The sequence below is a fragment of the Vulpes vulpes genome, chromosome 16 (genome assembly GCF_048418805.1).
Source record: "Vulpes vulpes isolate BD-2025 chromosome 16, VulVul3, whole genome shotgun sequence".
NCBI lineage: Eukaryota > Metazoa > Chordata > Mammalia > Carnivora > Canidae > Vulpes > Vulpes vulpes.
In genome coordinates, this window is record NC_132795.1 from 1,047,756 (window position 1) to 1,056,182 (window position 8,427).

The window sequence follows — 8,427 nt, forward strand, 5'->3', positions numbered from 1 at the left end:
CAGCCTGAATTTGCTTTAAACAAAGTGAGATTCTCAAACCTTGTTAACTAGCCCCTCCGGCCAGGGGTGCTGGCCTCTACCTCACTTCTTTAGATGGAAGCTGCCAAATTTCATGAGAAAATTCTCATGATAGGAAGCTACTCTCTCTCAATGGACTTTATCTATGAAGAATGTCATTTTCCAGCTAAGTTCTAGAACGGTCTCTACCTTGAAACCTCAATATTAAAGGTCTATTTCCTTATCCTTTGCTCAGAATGACTTAGCAACATCCCAAGTGATTTACTTATTAACAAGATGCCAACAATTCTCTCTTCTTTTCTCTCATCTTCGAGGCAAGGATCTTACAGTAGGGCAGATCTCTGTAAACCTTGATGCAACTTTTTCTCTGTCCAACCTACCTCTGGGGAGCCCAGAAGGATTGCTGCCTCTGGTTGAAAATCTTTAAGAAAAGCCCAGGACAGGGAAATGGGAAGCCCTGAACTCTGAACGCTATTTAGGAACTCAAGGGATAATTTTGGAGGTGTCACCATTTGCAACAATGTCGAACAGTTTGCTCCGAAGAGCTCAGGGTAAGAACCAGCTGTCGATTCGTTATTTTCTTTCATGTTTCATATTGCAGATTTTTGAAGCCATTTTATAAACGTTTCTCATGACTCCCCAACCAATTAGTTCTGTCTCCAAGCTCCATAGTAAATGTTCATCAGGCAGACAGGTCACACGTTACCTCAACTGATGGATCTGGCCGTGGAATTGAAATGTTCCCGTCATCACTATTTTGGGCATTCCCAGAGTGACACTAACCACCTTGTAAAGCTGGGTAAACTGTCTAGATTTGAAATAGTTGGTGATAAAATTGGTCAAGGAGTAATTAGGATGATATCATATCCGGCAAGCCTCTTGCAAAAGAAAGTACTTGTAGAGGAAACACAAAAAGGGAATTTTCAAATACAATTTGACTAATACAACTATGGAAAAATTTTTTAAGCTAACAGGAAATGCATCTGAAAGTTGTTTACCGTAACTGTCTGAGAAGGCCTGGGGAATGAAGGAGTCCTGCTGTTCTCTAGAATTACCTCACTGTGGATGCTGGCCCGGGTGCCCACAGTGGCAAAGTGCCTGGGCATGCGTGTAGTATGGATGGCTGTCTCCTCCCTCCCTCAAGCTTGACCTGGGGCAAAGCTCTTCCTCAAATTTGTCAACTTTGTCGATCCATTCTTTCCGTTTACCATTTCAGCTGTTTTTTTACCCCCCCGGGGACTAGTCTCTCTGTCTTCAGTTTGACAAAGATCATTCCAAGGAAGACCATGAACAAAGAGTGAGGCATGCATGTGGCAATATGGGGGCTTTCTGGCTCTGCCTTTGAGGGGGAAGAAAAGCCACCACCGCCAAATCCTGAAGAACAAAAATCAGGTCAGTACTTTTTTATTTTCAAATACAAAGATGAGGTTACCCAAGTTGGCAGTGATCTGTTGTAGTGGAACAATCACAGCCAGAATAAAAATGGAAACCAGATTTGGGTTCAGTTTTGGCTTTCACTCTCACTGGTTGTGTGAATTTGGGCAAATTACTTGATGTCTCTGAGCCTCAGCTTCCTCACCTATAAAGTCAGGGGCGGTGAATGCCAATGCAACAGTGTCATGGTGGAGATCAAATGAGATAATGTGCCTGTCAGAGGGCCTAACCAGTGTAGGTCTCTAGATCCCCTCATTCTGCAATCTAAAATTCACTTGGCATGGCGCTTCCCTAAACTCCATGAGTCCTGTTTCTCCTTCCCCTAATATTCATCCTGAGTCATGGATAAAAGGGAAAGGGAAGTGAATATAAGGATAATGATACACTTTAGAAATGAAGAGCTAAGCTTCTTTTGTATATTCTCTTTGAACTATGAGACGTGCTTCCATGGAAAAGCTATGTTTTATGTGATATACATCTGGCTGGTAATTACTGAAGTTTTTGAACTAGCTTCAAAAATATAAATTTATTTTTCCTCTATATACATCGAAGCATTACTGACTTACATAATTTTTCTCCTTCACAATTTGACAGACTTTTCTTTCTCCAGATGATTGAAATCTTTGCTCAAGCAGATGCCAGACTGCCACAAGTCTAAATAAATACCCCATTAATATACTTCACTTTGATCAAGGACTTGGCTCAATCTAATAGAGCAATCCTATCACCTGTCAACTGCTGGACTTCAGGAAAGTCATTATTAGGGAAAATTAGCATTCTCCCTTCTTCTTCTGACAAAGAGTATGTGTAAATAGCCAAAACTGACGTCCAAGGAGGGCTTAAAATCTGTCACAGCCAAGTGTTCCATCTGGGTTCCAATAACATTGGATCTGGGTTCTCATAACATTTCTTGAGTTCTCCAAGGAAGCAATATGGAAAAGGATAATATGAATCCAGAATGCTGCTTACATAAAGGTGACTTGGAATATCTCCTGTGGTAATTAAGAAAATGCCTCAGCTCTCCAATCTTCCCTGAAACTCTACCCTTTGCAATGTGACTTTCCCACTTTTCCCATCAAAAGTATGATTAATTTTCCTGTCTCTTGAATCTGAGCTGTCCTTTTATATACTTTGATCAGTAGAATGGGGCCTCACCTCTGACTCCTGGCCTCATGAGGTTCTGCACTCCTCTACTCTCACGTGCCTACACCATGAGAGGGAGAATGAGCTAGCTTCCTGGAGACTGAGAGGCCATATGGAGCAAAGCCAGTCATCTCAGCCAAGACCATCCTATATTAATGAACAGTCAGTTGACTGCCAGTTCTATCAGTGACCCCTGGCCAATGCAAGATCTGCTCAGCGAAGCCTAGTCATGATCAGCAGAACTACTCAGCCAACTCGTAGAGCCATGAGTGAAAATGAATGTTTATAATTTTATGCCACTGAAGTTTTGCATGTCTTTTTAGTGGCATAAGTGTAGCAATAGCAAACTGATACAGTAACCTCCAAAGAAATGGTGGGAGTTCCTGGACTGGCCAAGATTTGCAGATTTGCTGCTTGTGGTAGAAAAGGAGAGATTCTGGTTAATCTGAACTAGATGATAGACCTTCATTTCCTGCTAGAATGCCTGCAGCGAGTCCTGTGGCTGAGGCTTAATGAGGATGTATGTCAACCTTTTTGTCTAGAGGGCAACTCTGCTCTGTGAGAGGGCAGTCAGACTTGGAGCCCTAACTCCCCAAACAGGGGCACAAATAATCCAAGCACGGAACTGAGACGCTAGGGGTCAGACAAAGCTGCCCACTGCACATCATGTATCTTAATGGAATGTGAATTGTCTTGAGGACTTGAGGGACAAACACAATCTACTTTTAGAATCAAAGGGTTGGGGGGAGATTGTCTAGGTGGGGAGTGAGCATTAAGAAGGGCTTGTTGTGATGAGCACTGGGTGTTGTATGAAAGTGATGAATCACAAAATTCTACCCCTGATATTAACACTACACTCTATTAACCAACTTTGATTTAAATAGAATCTTGAAAGAAAAAAATAAAGAAATCTATCATAGAACAGAGTGTAAGTTTCCAATATATTTTTGTGATAAAACACAAATCCACTTCTCTCTCTTCTCCCAGCCAGGGGTTCACTCTCCTTTGACATAAAATTCATAGTTTTTGAAAAGTTTGAAGAGCATTACTCTGGGAAGTGGTTCCCAAATTTTTCTTCTGTGTTTATTATTTGGCCATCATCAATGGTTTTATTGCCTTTGTCATGTCAAAAAGACATTTTAAACCTTTTAAACATAATCTGTGTTTGATGATTATCAAACGTTACAGACCACAGGTTATTTAGCATTAAATTTTTTTTAAAAAATTATTTATTTGAGAGAGAGAGAGAGAGAGAGAGAGAGAGAGAGAGAGAACATGAGCAAGGGCAACGGCAGGGGGAGAAGGAGAGAGAATCTCAATTAGACTCCACACTGAGCATGGAGCACAATGTGGGACTGAATCTCAAGATCCTGAGATCATGACCTGAACTGAAATCAAGTGTTGAATGCTTAACCAACTGAGCCACCCAGGCGCCCCTGGCATTAGAATTTTAATAAAGCATTAGACATGCTTTCATAATCCTTCTATATTCCTTATGGTCTAATCTACTCCCAGTTAGAAAACACAGCCTTTCTAGTGAGAAGATTGGTATTTCACATTCCAGGAAGGAGGGAGGCTGGACCCAGTTAATGGTCTGGACCTGCATTCTCTCCCTCCATCACCAGCATTCTACATTGTTCTGGAAACCCAGATTGTTCCTTCAGTCCTTCAGCCAATGATGACTTCAACGGCTATCACAAATGTCCCCTCACTTGCTACCAGCTTAGCTGTGTCCCCCCAAAACTTGTACATTGAAACCCCAGTACCTCAGAATGTGACTCTATTTGGAGATGGGATCTTTAAAGAGGTGATTAAGTTAAAATGAGTCCTATAGGATGGTCCCTAAGCCAATCTGACTGGAGTCTTTATAAGAAGAGGACATTTGGACACATAGAGAAGTGCCAGGGATGTGTGCACTGAGGATAGACCACATGAGGACACGGCAAGAAGGCAGCCATCCACAAGTCCAGGAGAGAGGCCTCAGGAGAAAGCAGCCAGCCCTGCAGACACCTTGATCTTGGACTTTTGGCCTTCAGAACTTCTAAGAAATGAATTTCCATTGTTTAAGCCATCTAGTCTGCGGTATTTTATTATGGCAGCCCTAGCAAATGAGCATATCACTCTAGAAAATAAACTCTAGTTCCTCAGCTGTCTATAGTTTTTGGCTTTCTTGAGTGTTAAGAAACAGAAAAGTATTCTTTTTTTCATCATTGGAAACCTTTTCTTAGGTCTCCATTTATTTTTGTAATCTCCAGGATGACCCACTGTTGGCAAGTGTTTGTGATCATCTCATTGATCAATGTGTACCTCTGTTGGGTGGAGGATCACCTTGTTCTCAGAGTTCCTAATGATAGGGAGAGAGAGTCAAGGCTTAGGTAAACCCTCGCACACTTAGCAAGGTATTTAGGAAATAACGACTGGCTGTCTAACCATTGTGTGTGTGTGTGTGTGTGTGTGTGTGTCTCCTTACAAACTCCCAGTGGCATTGCCTTAGGAATAAGAGGATAGTCTCAAAACACTGAGATTTTAGCATGTTCTGAAGTGGGTTCAGGGAGGACTGTCATTGGTGAGCTGTGGAAAGAGAAGGTGGGCTGGGGCTAGTCAGAGACAGACAGGAAAGAAACCATTGGCCAGAGGCCCATCATCACTTTTTCCTCCCTGCTCCTCACCCACTGCTCTTGGCTTCTGAGCCAGGCTAGAAACCCAGGAGCAACAGGTCTGAGGAGTTTACTTGGAAAGTGGAAGACAAAGAGACTAGGAAAAAAAATGACCTAGGTGAGAAATACTCTCAGAAAGATTAGTGACAGCATTTTATGTCACGGGTTCTGGTCTCCTACTAATCTTTTTAGTATAAGTATGTCCCATGCAGTATTTGAGACATATTTATACCAATTTTTTTTGTTGTTTATCTGAGATTTAAATTTAACTGAGCATGGGATGCCTGGATGGTTCAGTCATTAGAAATGTGATTCTTGATCTTGAGGTTGTGAGTTTGGGCCCCATGTTCAGCTGGAGCTTACTTAAAAAAAAAAAAAAAGTTAACTGGGCATCCTGTGTTCCATCTGGCAACTTTATCCAAAAGCCAATTCTCCATTTAGCCAGAGAGACCTTTGTAAAATATAAACCAGCTCATACTACTTCTTTGAGCTAACGCTTCCAGTCCACCCCAAACTAGAATTCTAAGCCCTTGCCACGGCCTCCAAGGCCAGCCTCTGCTCAGCCTTCCAACCTCCTCCTAACCCTCCATCTTGCACATTATAGTCTATTTAAGAAGCACCTCCTCAGAGAGGCCTTCCCTGATGGCTCGCTCCAAAATAACTGGCGCCATCCGATAACTTCCATCCCCTTAGTCACAACACCTATCACTCCTGAAATACGATGTATTCATTTGTTTTTTTAATATCTAGCTTATTAGAATGTAATTCCTGCAGACCCAGGGGATGTGTTCATCTTTGTTACAGAATACAAGGAGCCCCTCAACCCCTAGAACTATACTGACATATCATAGGTGCTCAACAAGTACTTATGGGGAATAGAAATAAATGAACTCAGTTGTTATGGTCAATACTGAGCAAAACTTAGTACTTTGGAGCGCACTAGCAATTAGTAAGCTGGGGTCTGCTTACAATGCTTAAGTGGATTAAATAAAATAAAATAAAAATAATTTCGAGGACTTTGGAGAATTCACAAAAACTAGAGTTCAGAAACAGTAGCTAGGGAAAATTAGTAAGAAGGACTGACATTGCTGATATTCAACTGACCTTTGCATATAAGAGTTTCTTATTTAAGTGTGTTTATATTTTAAAAAACTATATCTTTGTTTCTTCATTATGATGACTTGTTTCAATTCTACATTTTGTAATAGAATTTTCTTGTATTTCTATAAACTGGGATAAATATAAAAAATCCATTTCTTGTATTTCCGTATGAATAGCTCAAAGTCTGCTTTGCACACCCAGCCCTGCTTATGGAACTTTCAATGCACTTCTTTCTCCTTCCCTGGGTGGGGAAGACATTTCATTTTAACTTTCTCCAGTTCGAAGACACTCGCAAAAACGACTGTCAGGTTCTAGTGGGAAGTGAAAATATAAGAAATATTAAACTCTACAATCTGCCAAGGGATAGTAACTCTCATCTTTAAATGAAAGGGGAAATTAAAAGGCCCAGTCAAAGCAACATGGAAGAGAGAAGTCCTTGAGGCAACACGCTGCAGGAGGGCCTCTGGATGTGAAACCAAGATGAGCCTTCGTAAGGCAGGAAGTATGACCCGATCCAGTCCGCATTCTTGTCTTGGAGCAATTTGACTGTAACCTTCAAATTATAGTGAATGAATTGTGTTGCATCACAGAGGGTGTGGGAGTGGGGGGTGGAGGATTTAGGGGAAATGTCAGCCCCGAGTGGGAGCTGAGCCAGTGATTGCATTCATTTGCTTCACACAGCTGAAGACAGCAACCAAATGGAGCTGGAGATCCGCTGAAAGAAACAGGGAATTATATAGTTTTTTCTTAATTAAATGTTTCTTGTGTTTTCCTTCCTGGCCGTGACTGGTATTTATTTTTCTCATCTTACATCAGAGCAGCTCAAAGTTCTCAATGCGGTGGGGGTGGGTGGTGGAGGCACTGGGGGGTGGGCAGGGAGGAATGGACTTTCTTATGGTTGTAATGGAAATACTTACTGGCAGCCGACAAGAATATGTTTCTCTAAGGGGAGGCTGCATTTGTCAAAGATTTGCTTGGCTTCTGCCTTCCTTGCTGGGAATAGTTATTTACTCTTAATTAGCCCTAAATACAGTTGAGCAGAGGAAGGGCCTTATTTTAAAACCATCATCGCTGTTTTAAATCTGACTGCACTAGGAAAGAAAGATTGACAGTGATTAAAAGGGTGGCTGATGGGCACGTATTAGAAATCATCGTCGATAATAAAATCTGACGACAGGAACAACATGTATTTTATGTTCCCATAAACACAGATTTAGTGCAAGGAAGCCCACATAATAGTGCTTGTGGCATGGGCTGAATTGCTCTGAATTTAATTTAGAACATAAAAGATCCAGTATCAGCTGCAGGGTACTAACCTCGGCCTCAGCTTGGGGGCGGCATCTGCTCTGAGAACTAGGGCAGCTGCAGGCCCACTGCACCCCCGCAGGAGCCTCATCAGCCTCTGGGGTGCTCCGCAGGTGATGGCACCTTCCCGGGGTCAGGAAAGCCAGGAGATCTCAGCTGCCCCAGGCTGTGTCTTGGTCACCTTCTCTCTGTCACACACATACACACACACACACACACACACACACACACACGTGCGCGACTTCACGGCTTATTGAATCCTTTGATTATGTCCTGCCAGCCAACCCCTACAGGAGCTATTTATCCCGAACACTGTGCTGAACCAGGAAGGAAACACCCCCAGAGGTGGCAGTAGCTCCAGGATGTTCTCTCCTGTCTCCGGTCCTCTCTGACACTCCGGGGTCCCCTGGCCGACCCCATCTCCCTACCACGGGGGCTGCTCCGTGCTGGCTTCCCACTAGCCCAGGCCGGGCCAGCACTGTAGTGTTTTAGGGACATAACTTGTTAACGTGGACACACTCGTTCACTGCCCCCAAGGTAGGGCTCCCATGCCCCTGGATGACCAAGGCAGGTACCCCATCCCATGACCTCTTTCCCTGAGCCAGTGAGAGAGCCCAGCAAGTCCCACTCCTTCCTCACCCGGAGGGATGCCCACATGGCCTAGCCCAGGATGAGTGACATCTCTTTCAGTGGAAAGCACCCCTAGCGCCCCCTCCCCACCCCCAGCCTTCTTATAAATGCAAACCTCACCCCAGCGGGGCTAATGAAT

At 43.2% G+C, this 8,427-nt stretch overlaps 1 long non-coding RNA gene across 1 annotated transcript; it reads left to right on the forward strand.

Moving 5' to 3' along the window:
* Positions 1 to 1,133: 1,133 nt before the first annotated feature.
* Positions 1,134 to 4,748, forward strand: LOC140595903 (uncharacterized). Its single transcript, XR_011997837.1, has 2 exons — positions 1,134 to 1,410; positions 2,047 to 4,748. It is a non-coding gene; the product is annotated as an uncharacterized lncRNA (long non-coding RNA).
* The last annotated feature ends 3,679 nt before the right edge of the window (positions 4,749 to 8,427 follow it).